The 14,280-nt window shown below is 38.9% G+C and overlaps 1 protein-coding gene across 2 annotated transcripts in view; it reads right to left on the bottom strand.

The window, feature by feature from the left end:
- Nucleotides 1-13,652, bottom strand: part of pak4 (p21 protein (Cdc42/Rac)-activated kinase 4) — a 33,500-nt gene extending 19,848 nt beyond the window's left edge. Inside the window, exon 1 of one of the 2 annotated variants that reach the window (XM_041940117.1) lies at nt 13,517-13,652. The gene's annotated coding sequence lies outside the window, so the exon portion shown is untranslated. Of the gene's footprint in view, nt 1-5,753; nt 6,072-13,516 lie in introns of those variants that run through there. The other variant, XM_041940118.1, reaches the window with a different exon arrangement.
- Between the last annotated feature and the right edge of the window lie 628 nt (nt 13,653-14,280).

Raw genomic sequence — 14,280 nt, 5'->3', positions numbered from 1 at the left:
ACGTTTTATTCTCATGCTACAATTTTGTGACCCGTGCTACAAAACTCTCTGCAGCACCAGTGCTATGTGAGAAAAAGTTAACGGATAGCTCTGACATCCCCATCACCATAAAACACAGTGTGAGAACCAGAGGAGGATGAGAGTAACAAACTGACCACATTCCCATATTTGCTCAGGGTGGATTATATCTGCATGTTCAGGTTATGACTTTAAGATCTGTCAAGACCTCTTACATGAAGTTCAAATACTTTTTATCTATTCTATTCAAAAACTGTATAATGTCACCCAAAAAAATAGTGAGTTGTGCCAATGCAACCAGTTAGATTCCAACAATAAAAGTTCAGGAATAAAATGCAATATTAAACCATATTTGCAACCTGTTTACAGTGTGAACTGAGGTTACTGTAAAACCTTTTGAGACCAATGAAGACATGCAGGCACCCTGTTTCATCTAGTGCAGCCACTTGGCACTGAGCTTTATAAAATAAAACAACACATACTTAAAAATAAAACCTAAACGCGTAGTGTTAAAAATCTGCACTGAAATAGTGTGCTAACTGATGTCGAGAGATCATAAAGATACTAAAAGAGACCATAAGATACTAAAATTATGGGGTTTTTTGCAAATGGGACATTGTTTTGTACAGAGAAATCTTTTAAAGTTAAGGTTTAAACAGTAGTAGAACTGCACTGCTGCATCTTGCCATCAACTCATACGGTGCTAATGCTCTCTTTCTCACACACACACACACACACACACACACACACACACACACACACACACACACACACACACACACACACACACACACACAGTAAACCACAAACTATAAAAGGGCCCCTCCTCTCACAGAGCAAAACAAGCAGATCCCTCATTGAACTCATCACTGTAGTTATGGCTTCCCTGTGTTTTCCCCTCCCTCCTATTCAAAATCCATCACTATCTCATCACCGTCTCCGTCTACCCACCCCTCAAACTCTCTCTGCCCTCTAATAGTCTCCCACCCTCCCCCCACTTTTCCTTTCTCTCTCCTAAGGGGACTCAACTCTCTCTTGCTCCATTGCCGCTCATGTATGCCTGGCTGAACAGTGAGAAAGCCTGTCTGGTTACTGGGCCAGAGCCAGGCTGATGAGCTCTGGATGAAGCTGCTGTCCTCTGGCCTGATTCAAGCATTGTACAAGGGTGGTCCACACTCGGAAAGACACAGTCAGTCACAACAATACTACTTAGCTGCGATGATACTTGGGTAAGAAAGGGTTCTGAACTGAAACCAGATAAAAAATTTATAAGGACTGTGAATTTGTTAGGAATCTGATTCTGCTTACTGATTCCTGGAAGCAATTCCAAACCTACCAACACAGATCTGTGGTATTCAGAAATACTGTGGACAATAGGACTTACATCTCAAAAGCATGGCTGAGCCTGACAAAAGACTGTCGTATTGTAATTGCTGTATAAAAACTATTCATCCAAATGAGGAAGTCTGTCTAACATGATGAAGGACCATAAAAAAGAAAAGAAAATTGTGATCAGAACAAGAAATTTTACATAATATGATGAATGACATTTGAAAAGAAAAGCTGTCTACAGAGGACGCTCTGTTGCAAGAACCCTTTGAAAAATCACTAAAACTTAGCATGCATGTTTTAATACCTGACTTGACAGACGATTGATACGGTTGAGATAAAAATCACATTAGAAACTATTTTACAATACTGATTGAGGCTGAATATTAGAAATACCCCTGAATAACATTCAAACAGCTACCTAACTTTTTTCACTATTATCAGTCCTTGGGTTGTCAGCAAGTTAGTGAGTTAATTAATCCCTCTTTAAGCAAAGAATAGAAACACATTGAAGAGAATACATCCCAAAGCTCAAACATTGACATGACTGGTCTATATTTTATGAAAACCCTTGTAAAGGAGCTGTGCTCCATCTGATGTGGGACTGCAACAAAGCAAGTGATGATACACACTAATATATATATATATATATATATATATATATATATATATATATATATATATATATATATATATATATATATATATATATATATATATACTCCACTCACAAAACAATGAGGTACACTGGGAGCTTTGCGTCACTTCAGTGGAGTATGAAGTAGTACTTTCTCTTGTTATGTCTGTATTGCTTTTAATACATCAACTCAAAAAGAATGGGTCACTAAGCAACAGAAATAACTAAGTTGGAAAAGATGCACAAAATAATGAGACAGAATATGCTGAAAAACATCGAAGCAAGTGGAAAAGCACTTCACGTCTTTGAAACTTTAAAGATCTTTTCTGTGTAGCTTTAGAGCACTAACATTGCATGTTATCTGTGCTGCGAGACATAAGTACAATGAAAACTGAAGGACAGTAACACTTGTTTATGAATGGGATTGAGGAGTGCATTGTAGAGGGTTGGTTAGATTAGTAAATTGGATTGGAGGGGGTTAGAAACAGTAAGACTCACTTGTTTGTTGACTGTCTTAAATTTGTGTCTATTGTCTTTACACTTTAATTAAAACCTTTCCGACAATATGTACAAAATTTGAACATTATGAGCTTAGTAAACATAGAAGTTATGGCTGGGCTGTTATATTGGGGTTGAGAAGGCCACTGTATACATTCTTAAAAAAGTAAAAATAAAGCTATGTGGCACCTGATGATTCATTTCTGGGATGCTTTGGAGGATTTTACATTATTACCCCAACTTGTAACAAAGCCATGCGATCACTTGTTAGCTTGCAGTTGATTAATGACACACTATAAGCTGGTAAAAACTTAACATCTAGAAGATCATCCAGTCTAGCTCTTGTTGAGCCCCTTCCATTTCAAAACATACCATGGACTGAATACAGACACTTGCATTAGACCTAGGACCTCGTCATGTGAAACTCTCGTTCACATAAAGGCAACAATGAGTTACAAATCCCAAAATTTTACAGCTCACCACATTTCCAGAATTGAGGCAATAAATAGTTTCTAAATTATTGCTGGTAACCTGCCAAAGCAACGAGTCAAGTACATTAAGTTACCAGCCAAGATAGAAAAAACATTTCCAGTGTTTGTCAGGTGGCAGTTTCTCACGCTAAATTTAATGCAGTATCCTTATCTTACCTCATGAGGTGGTGTTCATCAGGCTAAGAAACAATTTCAATACACATGTATTAGTCTGAGCTTGCTGGTGCTGAATCAGGGGTGATAATTAATAGCTGTTCTCTTTCTCACACACTCACACTCACACACACACACACACACACACACAGAGGACAGCAGTGCTGTGCAAACATACTGTACACTGTTTGACCTTGGAGCGACTGAATGCTGTAACGATCATCAGCCTGTTCACAACAGTGGTGGAAAGTAACTAAGTGCATTTACTCAAGTACAATATTCAAGCACAATCTTGAGATGCTTGGACTTAACTAGTTGAGTATTTCCATTTTACGCTACTTTACACAACTAGCAAGCTGTATATAAAGCAGTTGCAGTCAAGTGCTATTAACACATTGATGCATAATAACAATCTAATAATTTATATAGAAAAATATCAGTCATATCAGTCATGAGGGACATTTTACTGCATAATGAGTACTTTCACGTCTGATACTTTAAGTGTCTTTTGCTAATAATGCAATGTAAGTTTATACACTTATGATTGTTTTTCTCATTCTGAGCACTGCCTTGTCTCTCATTGTGAGAGCTGTCTGTCCTTCAGCTGAGAACGCAGGGTGATACTCTGTTTGAAGGTGTTTAGCAGCTGATAAATCTGACCTCTGCTCTGCAGAATTTCAGTCTTAAATGTAACAGAAGGGATCATGTGATGGGCATAACAATGGAAGGTCTGCTTCTACTCAGACGCAGCCCGGAAAGTGCTGCGAATAGGTCATAAGGTAAGAAACAAACACTAGAAACTATGGTGCCACTGAGGAGAAGTTCTTCTTCTTGTGCAAATATGAGAGAAAGCCGCTAATTTGGAGGGACCACCTGCAAATGAGTGATATTGCAATAAACCTCTGCAAAGGCTGCTTTGTTGAGTTTAAAATTTAGAAACTTCCAAACAATAATACTTATTTATTTTTACTTTAGAGTGAATTTAAATGCTGGACTTTTACTTGTAATAGAGTATATTTACATTGCTGTATTGGTATTTTTACTTAGGTAAAATATAATACATTTTTCACCACTGGTTCACAAAACTGCATGTGTGGCAGTCTCAGCTTCAATGTACAGTAAGACCAAGTAGGCTTGCTTACATCTGTCTACCATTACAGTAAATTAGGTAGTTACGATACAGAACTGGCTGTTACACTTAATTCCCATGACACAAAACTGCATCTTCCAGCTGATGTTAATATTATGAGCTCTCGAATGTAACAACAGAGTGTCACACATGTATGGATTACATACTCCTGATCATCTGGAGTCCTGCCGCTTACAGCTGTCCACACAGGAGGCATTTCAGCCACATTTCATGGTGTTAGAACTTAGGCTTTCATTGGCTTTCACTCTTTCATGTAAGACATTAGGGTAGGGATGCATATCAAAGACTGTGTGAAACCCTAAATTTGCTAAATGTTTTCATTTTGAAGGAGTGGTCACAATTGGATCCCTGCATATGTGAGCCCATCATATCATCTGGAAAAGTAATACTCACTGAAGACCAGTCTGAAATCATGACAGATGGTACCTGACACAGGTGAGCAAATCTGGCCTGATGTTGACAGAGGTTACTCTATATCGTAACAAATATAAATGCAACGATAGTGGGATCTGGATAACATTTTACTGAATCCCATCCCTTATTTATCAGATTAATTCAAGTTTACGTTGCAATTAGTCGAAAAGTAACTTTTTTAAGATTAATAACTAAAACAGATTAAAATGGAAAAGAACTCAAATGTAAGTTATGCAAGACATTTAGGTATTCACTCGGTGGTAAAATATCCATCTGAGTGTTTTGTACATTACTAATGGGAAAAAAAGGACATAAAGGATGTGTCAGACTTGTGCATCCAAAACCAGCTATAAGAATCCAATCCTATATCCTCCAATAACATATATTCCTTATATTCTTCACAAGATTCAAACCATATTCTCTATGTGTATATCAGACTAGGAACTCCAAAATACTCCTCGTCAGATAATATAAAATGAAACAAACTTTCAGCACAAAAGAGCACCAGTACCTGACTTCCTATCAAGGTTTAACACAAGGCCACAGGGTTACAATAAATCAGTACAAAAATCTGCTCTGCCCCTCATGTGTCACCAACACTTGTGCAAAGAGAGACAGATGACCGGGATCCCTGAGTGTAACAGCTGTCCTGACCGTCACAGATATGAACAGTCAGTAACAGGTTTGAACGGCAGTACTGAGGGAGAGGAGGGAGGAGAGTGAAGAGCGACAGTCTCACAGTCAGTTCCCAGCAGTAAAACAGGGCTGTCTATGAAAATCATCCTTCACGCTCTCCGCGCTACCTCCCTTCACACAAAGCAAACAATAAAGTTATTATGCCTGTTTCTGACTCACAGTTAATCCCCGCTGTGAGATTTTAACAACAGAGTTTTGTTGTTGTGGCCCACATTAACTTTCGCTCCCAGCAGCACCACGGCCATAGCAGAAGTTAACTTATACCGACAACTCTTAACTTAACGAAAGACAAAAAAAATGGCGTTAAAATACAGTGCGGCGGTATAGACGAGCATCAAGCCCGCTATTTAATGTCGGGAATACTCACTTTTAGTCACAGGTACTCGTTTAGTCAGCAGCCACACACTATCCACCTGATCTCATGTCGGAAACGCAGCGGAGGACGAGAGGAAAAACCAGACTCCCTGCAGCAACAAAGTTGTTTCCGCGAAGAAATTCAAGTCGGTGAATCCGTCGGAAGCGTCTCCACGAGACGCTGAAACGGACACGGTGACCGAAGACGAGCGATCGAGTAGAAACACACACACGGAAAAGTCAAAGCGCCGTAGCTTTGGGCTGTAAATACAAAGTGTGTCGCATTCCTATGGTTTCAGCAAAACGCGGCCCAGTATCATGACGTCAGCGAGAGAGGGAGAGCGAGGGAGGGAGAGAGAGACAAAGAGAGACAGAGAGAGAGGGACATTAGCGCGCGTCCTGTCAAATACAAGTTAAAAATAAAAGACGCTGAGCCCTTTCCTCCGCTCCTTTCCGTGGCGCATAATAATGCTGCCTTACAGGTGCATGTTGTTACCTGTACTGTCGGGTGACGTCGCTGGTCACCTGACAGCGACAGGTGACGAGCTTGGTTACTTGGTCTGTAAAATGTCAGAAAATAATAGTGGAAATGCCTCACAATTTTCTGAAGTAAAATGTGACATCTTCAGGAATACTGTTTGTCTGACCGACAGTCCTGAAGCTAAAGATATATTCAGAATATAACACCGAACAGCAGACGAGAACCAATAATCATCAATCATTTTTGGCATTTTTTCTAGGAAAAAAATACTTAAATGATTAACAGATTATCAAAATAATAGCAGATATATTACCCATTGATCAACTAATTGATTGTTTCAGCTCTACTTGATTTGAACTGAATGGGTGCAGTTAAAGTTGATTTACTGATCTAATAAAAACACAGACAACTATTACTATTTACTGCTTCAACAATAATAGTACAAGTACAGTGCACTGAGTAAGTGATTATTTTCTCTATGAACTATCAAGTGAAGCAAATTAAGTGGATGGATGATGAGACTTTCTTATTTGTTACATCTCTAATAAATAATTTACATTAGAGGATATATATATTAGTTTTACAATTAGCTTTTAAAGTGAATTTTTTGCTTTTGTCACATGACAAAATGACTGACTTTAGCCAGAAAAACTCTGAGGGTATGAAAATTATTGCTATTAATAGTAGTCTGATCATGGCAGGCTGCTGTGAAATACCATGTATGCTTGCTAATATAAACACATTCATCAGCCAGACATTACAGAGGACTCACAAATAGTCATGGCTAAATGACAAAAACACAACAAACCTTTGGGCAACACTGGCCCAGGAATTGTGTCAGCAATGTTGTTTTAATCACATACTCAGATGCTGCTTGCAACAAAAAGAATTTATTTTGACGGTGTGCCCTTGCACTGGTGCTGGGAGTGTTTCCAATCCACACAGCACATATAGTTGCATAGTTTTACACACATCAAACTAAAACAGAATAAACACTTATTTCACCGCAATACTTAAAATAGATTTATTACAGTGAACACAGAACTATTCTTCTAGTGACTTCCTAAATAAAACAACATTTAGCATGCTAGTTTTTATGGATGTTTTATTGCCATACCAACTAATGTCTACCATCACAAACATCAAAGAAGTTATTTCAGCCTAACGTAATGGAATTAATAACTGAATGAATAAACCTTAAAATCTGGTGATAGCCTTCCACATTTTCTTTCCTCTTTCATGAGAAAACAGCCATTTAACATCAAAACATACATTAAAAACACATCAAATCAGTTCAGAACAGGAGTTTCTTATCAAAGCCAACATAGGTGAGTCTACTTGTTTCCTTATTTATCATTTACTATCAAACAGACTACAAAGTGTCAGCACCAATAAGGAAAAGGCCAGTTGACATTCCTTTGAGAGTAAAAATACAACAGGTTCGCTCAACGTATCCCAGCCAGAGACACACAAACCTGCCAATGCCGAGGCCGAGTTCAAACAAAGCACGTAGTGTTGCAGCCAATGAGGGCTGACTTCCAGAAGCAGGTTGTGGAATGTGGAAAGGTCAATGATAAAGACGGCAGAGAGAGCGCTACATAGAGCACACAAGCTAGGTTACACATATTTCAGCACACATACACAGGCTCAGTGCCGACTAGCTTGACTGTGCACAGGACCGTTAGACTTTTGCTTTTCCTCCACTTACTGACTGACACACAGAAATATCAATCAAGTTCACTGCAAGGAGTTTATGAGCTACCTACAAGTTCAAGGAGAACTGGGATGTTGAAGGTCACCACACGCAAGACCACTAAAAACATCTAAAAAGAGAGAGTGAAGGAATCAATGCATGCATAGATGGTATCTCCTGCTCTATGAATCTGACCACAGATAGTACGGCCCTATGAAATCTGTTTGATTCTTTTCTGGATTAAGTTATATTTTTTCCCAAATTCTGTGTTTTTTTTTTTTGTTTTGAATCTTATGAATTCTGTGTTTTACAATTTAAGCACATTTTGTCAACAGAAAGACCAAACCGTTTCTAACCAAACCGCTGTATCGCTTACACTTCTAACTAGTGTTGATCTAACTTTACTCTGACTGCACTGTTTGCAGTTCTTCCCTTCTGTTAACATTTACAAAAGCCCCACAGTGGAGAAGAGAAATAAAAAAATATCCACATATAAAACTATTTTATTGAACTAACTGGCTTGGACATTAACAAACGGACTAAAGCTGCACTCCCTGTGCCTCCTTTTTAGTGTTTGCACATCACAGGTCTTTAATCTGAAGGAGTAAACCAAGTTTAGCAGCCACAGGATTCAATGTAGCTCTGATGGCAACGAGAGCAGATCAGAAAACTGTGAGGCTGCTTTCACATGAGCACAATGAACTTCACAGCAGCTCTTCGGAAACCTGTGGGTGACGTCACAGAGGCTACATCCATTGTTTTATACAGTCTATGGAAGAAGTAAAACATCACATCAGTCTCCTCTGTCATTAGTGAGGCCTGTCATTACTCCATCAACTGGTCTGAGATTTACTGTCTGTGAGACAGCTCTGCAAAATACAGCAGATGAGTGAATGTTATTACTAGAAAAACAGTGGGGGTAAGAAATTGCAATCAGATGGTAAAAATCCATGTAACTGTATCTAGCTGTGAAAATATATGTTTTTTCCATGCAAAAATACCTTCCAGTTGCATTCAGTGTTTCCCTCAGAAATTATATCTTGGATTAAACTGCAGATAAAAAATGAAATTTTTGTTAAAAGTTTATAAAATAATATTTCTTTAAGTTATGTGTTACTCTTATAGATCATTTAACAGCACTTAAAGGAGTAAATGATAGTGGATCCTGATTAAATAGCAGGATCCTGACAAAGAATCCCATACCGACTTATAGACCAATGCAACAAAAGTCCTGCCTGTGTCATCCAGACTATTCCAGTGTTATGGGATTGCAAAAAACAACAACAAAAAAGGAGTTTTTTTCCTGTTGTTTCAACTCCCTCTATAACATACTGCCATTCACTAGGATTGCAACACCATTACAACTGAAGTTAAACACAGCCACCATCCAGAACTCTCTTTGTACTCTGTGTGTGTGTGTGTGTTTTTGAAACCTCCATCTCACTCAGAACGTGCAGGCCCAAGCTTGATTTTTCAGCTGCAAATAAACTGCACATGCAAACACATGAACAAAACTCCTCACTGTGTTGCTGTGTGCAAAGAAAGGGAAGAACAGCACAGAGCTTAACTTGAACAGAGTACTATTATACAAGGCTCCACTGGTGGTTAGAATCAACTGGCAGCAGTGGAAGAAATTTAAGGATGTGAAAATTATTTTCATCACTGATTAATCCACCATCATTTTCTTGATTATCCTATGAATTGTTTGATCTATAAATATCACAATATGCTGCCAGATGCCCAACACTTCTTTATATTGCATGGTTAAGAAAATACAGGAAGTAGAGAGACTTTATGGTGTTATGGGGGTTTGCACATTGATTAATCTATTCTAAGGCAAAAGATCAACTGAACTATGTATAAACAGGAGATTATCAACATAACCAATGACATTTTGGTCATAATCTAAGTATGATGACACAGAAACAAAACAGAGGAGGAAAAGTTCAGATTTTTTTTTTTTTTACCAAAGTATTTAAAAAGGGAAAACATTAGTTGTTTTTTGATCAGACAAGCTGAACTGTAGCTACATCCCTACTGATTTTTTTTACTCTTACTTTTATTTTAAACTCTCAATATGTCATATACAACACTGGCTTGAAACCCAGATTTAGTAGATGAAACTAAGTCTGAAAAATAGGCTGCTGTTATGATACTGAATATTTCTTTTATTCATACAGTGTTCTTGCCTCTGTTCCTGAGCACCTAGAGGGCTGTGTTGACGTTGGCTACTGCAGTCATTCCAGAGGGGATTTTCTTTCCTCTAAGGCAATAAGCCTGGCCCTTTCTCCCTGTTACAGGGAAGAATCATAATGTAGGGTCTGATATGACCCTCAGCATGTTTCTTCTTTTTCTTCTACTCCTTCTCTTCCCCACCCAGGGTTTATTTAATCCAGTCAGCTTAGCTTGATCCTCTATCTCCAGACAATTTAAAGATTGCTTTTTTGAAGGGCTGACTGCTGAAATCTATGGATCATTTTTAATCAGTCAATGCGGAACTGTAGCTGTTTCCATTAATTTCTCCAAAAAAAACCAAACATATGTATTATTTGATAAACTGTCCTGTTAAAACGAGAAATTAAAGAAAGAAAATAAGGAATTAACCAGACAATAACTAAAAACAAAACACAGACAAACAGAGAGGAGCAAAGAATGAAAGGTCATTCCCTCACAGTGCTTCTTGCTCTCGTCATTACTCCCCTGATATGAGGTGGAGTCGGGGGTTTTCTCTTGCAGTGCTCCACTGCTGTGTTTTCTCTGTAGATTGGCTCCACCGGCTGTTAGCCTTTAGCTGAATCTGGCCCAGTGTTGGCTCTGTACTTCGCCTCCCCCCTTCATGCTTTCTCTCTCTCTCTCTATCTGGACTCTCTACAAACACCCAGTCCTACCTATACACAGAGAGAAAGCATGCCCTTTCATCTTTGCCCTCCCTCCCTCTTTCTCGTCACTTCCTCCCATATCACTCGACTCCAGTTCTCTCACACAAACACAGCCCCCCCCCCCCCCCCCCCCCCTTTTTTAAGCCAATGCTATCTTTTTCTATGAAACCTGATACCAAAAAAGATGAGAGACTTTTAATGTTTTGTTGCTTGCTCATCCCTACAGCTTTAACTCAACCAGCAAGGACAAAACGATAGGATAAAAGTGGAGGAAAAGAGATGGGAGGGTACAAATCACAGAAAACCAACTAATGATGGTTTTTATAATCAATTTAATCCCATAAATATACTAATAATTCTCTTGATAAAAAGTCAGAAATTATTGTAAATGACAAATACAAATTACCGGAGACCAAAGTGTTAAAATGACTCACCTAGTCTTATCAACAGACAAGCAGCTCTTGGCTTTTTGAGGCTGTAACTAGCAAATGCCTGGTTAACGACACATAAAAAATGGATTGCTTGTTTTCATCAGCTTATTATTACAATGAACAGAGTTGCAAGTTAATTTTTACTCCTCATGTCATCACATTTATATGTACTTCATAAAACCTAAACCTCAGAAAATGCTCATACTTGGATCTTTGATTTTGTAGGGAACAAATCTCTACTCAAGCTTCACCTGGACAGACCACACTGGAAAATTACATTTTCTCTTTCAACAGTCTCTCAAGAACAAGGAAAACTGCCAAAAAATTAGACTAATAACTTAATGTTTAATAATAAATTACCATGCAGGACTACAGTAACAACAGGCACGTTGAAGGTGCAGTGTGACATACCAAGCTTTCAATGATTATTGCTGATATGATCATTCACAGTTTTAGCCTCCAGCTGCCACCTTGTATGTCCATGTGGAAGCTGTTAGGGGTTCCTGGAAGATGCCTAAACAGCAGCTGTGTTTGTCTCTCTCACTCTCTCTGAGGGACCCTCAGCTCCACTTGCATCAACCTCTGTCCTGCCGTGAGCTCAACTCGCTTCTCGACACGTCTGTCAGCGGTCATCAACAGTTCCTGATTGTCTCTGCCTTCAGGACTCCACTTCCCTACTGTGATCCACTATGACCCCTCTTCTTCAAATCTAGATTTCCAAAATGTGCTGACTAGAAAAAATGAAACCTGCTTTGACGAGTTTGTTCAACGTGAGTAGCTACCAGATGTTGCTGTTGTTCACTTCTGTGATGGCATCATGAATCTGAGCACAGTAAATGTAAAACCTGCAGGAAAAATTGAAAGCAAATAGGGTGTATGGCAACTGATCTGATCAAATGCATTTTAAACACCTCTTCTTTCCTTCTACACACACATCTGTAAAAGGACAGTTAGCATTTTTTTTTTCAGCTGTTTGAAAGTGTGCAGCCAAATGCTGCATGCATATGTGACCATGATAGATAATGATCTGGACCCTCTAACATCTGGTTTGAATATATTAGCAAGGAAGGACGAACCTGCCAGCCTGTTTTTCTGATACATTTAATCCCAAATCCCACAATGAGCTAAATATCACTGGTCCAAGTAATATTACCTTAAAAATATGTCATTTCGAAACTGTAACAAAACCTGATAGATAGTATGCTGATCAACCTGTACAACTACTGTCATCTGATCTGCAGCTGGCGGTGATTTAGCAACCTAATAACCAGTTCCTTCCTGACAGTTATCCTTGCTGAATAACTTTCAGGGTATGATGTAGAATTGGGGGTTGACTTTGATAAGAGTGTTTACTGCTGAGGTATGGTGTGTATGGGAGAGAGAACAGTGACCTCCATAAAGCTCTGGCATGCCAGGAATGTGTGGTGTGCCCAGCACTAATCGCACAACCTTGCTGACTAACTGCACGCAAAATCTTTTTTCCACTCACTAACACACACACGCGCGCACACACACACACGTGGGTGCAACACACTTGCACATATCTGCCAGCTGAGAGAAAAGAAAGAGGAGGCAAACATTTAAGACCAGGGGATACGGAGAAATGACTTGTGTAATAAAAAGTGGGGTCACGGAGGGGAGACAGCAACTTAATCAAATCTCAGACAGACAATATCCTCTCATCCTTCAGCCTCACCAGACAGAGCACGACTGAGACACACGGCTACATTCCTGCTTCACAGGTGAAAATGAAAGTTTAACGTGGTGTTGAGTGTCAGAAACCGGTTACATTTTTCCGTACATTACGCATTGTAATACCACTAACAGAGAAATGGCAATGGAGAGAAGTTGGCCTCGGTGTCTCATGGCTAGTAGACAAATAGACAATGTTACCAGAACCAGCTTGTCTCCTGGATTTGACATTAAGCCGGCCAGCGAGCTTAGAGGGTCTTAGCAAAGAAACACAGCCCCAACGTGAAATTAGCTTGGTTAGGTGTCCGGAGCCGAAGCATTAAACAGTTCAACAACTTTCACAAGTGACTCATCCCCTTGTACCTTGGTCTTACCGTTAAGACTACAGGCTTTACACCTCACTATAAGGCATTCTTCACATAACACACACACAAGCGGACCGAGGAAGGTTACTCTGGTCCCTTCAAACACAGGCTATCCAGACTTGAAAGTAGCTAATGTTAGCCACTGTTAGCAACTAAACGGGAAGCAGAGACGCGCCACAAGCTAGCGTACATCACGCTTTAACTGCGATTCTAATAACCAAATGTGCTTACTCACCTAGAAACTTCCAGGGAAACTTTTCTCTGTTGCCTCTGTGTTATGGAAATAAACTTTCCTCTCTTTAAAAGAGCAGGCGCGGACTAACTTTGGACAAACTGTGTAACATTAGCTGAAGTCTCACTTTCCCGACGCCATGTTGAACGAGGAAAAATACTACATCCGGGAAACTGCTGCAAAGCACCATGGCAACCGAGTCAGCGGCTAGGGAGAATTAGCATATAGTTGTTTATTAGCATTACATTACAGAGCACAACAATTAAATGTGTTCTACACGAAGTGTATAATTATGTGCAAGCATATAGCTACGTAAGAGAGTAAATGCTCTCTAACATTGGCTGTAACACTGGTTACAGTTCAGATAAGGACTTTGCTATTATTTTGCTTGTACTTAGGCAGGTAGAGCTGAACCCCCTAAATGTTTAAGATAAGATAAGATAAGATAAGATAAGATAAGAAAGGATTAGATAAGATAAGATAAGATAAAACTTTGTTAGTCCCCAGCCAGGGAAATTTGGGTATTTCAGCGGCATGTAACAGCATAATAATAAGAAAAATAGCAACAGAGGTAGAAAAATTTGAAAAAATAAATAAATAAGTTAAAGTTGAGTATAGATATATATGTGTACATTATTATACAAGCGAAAAAATATATAAAAAATAATGTTGTATAAATGAAAGCGGCATCACGAAATAAATTCCAAAATGATGAATAAGAATTGACAAATTACGCAAAATATATAAATGAAGCAACAATTTGTGAA

Source organism: Chelmon rostratus, chromosome 7 (assembly GCF_017976325.1).
Source record: "Chelmon rostratus isolate fCheRos1 chromosome 7, fCheRos1.pri, whole genome shotgun sequence".
Lineage (NCBI taxonomy): Eukaryota > Metazoa > Chordata > Actinopteri > Chaetodontiformes > Chaetodontidae > Chelmon > Chelmon rostratus.
This window is presented reverse-complemented; position numbering and strand designations above follow the sequence as displayed.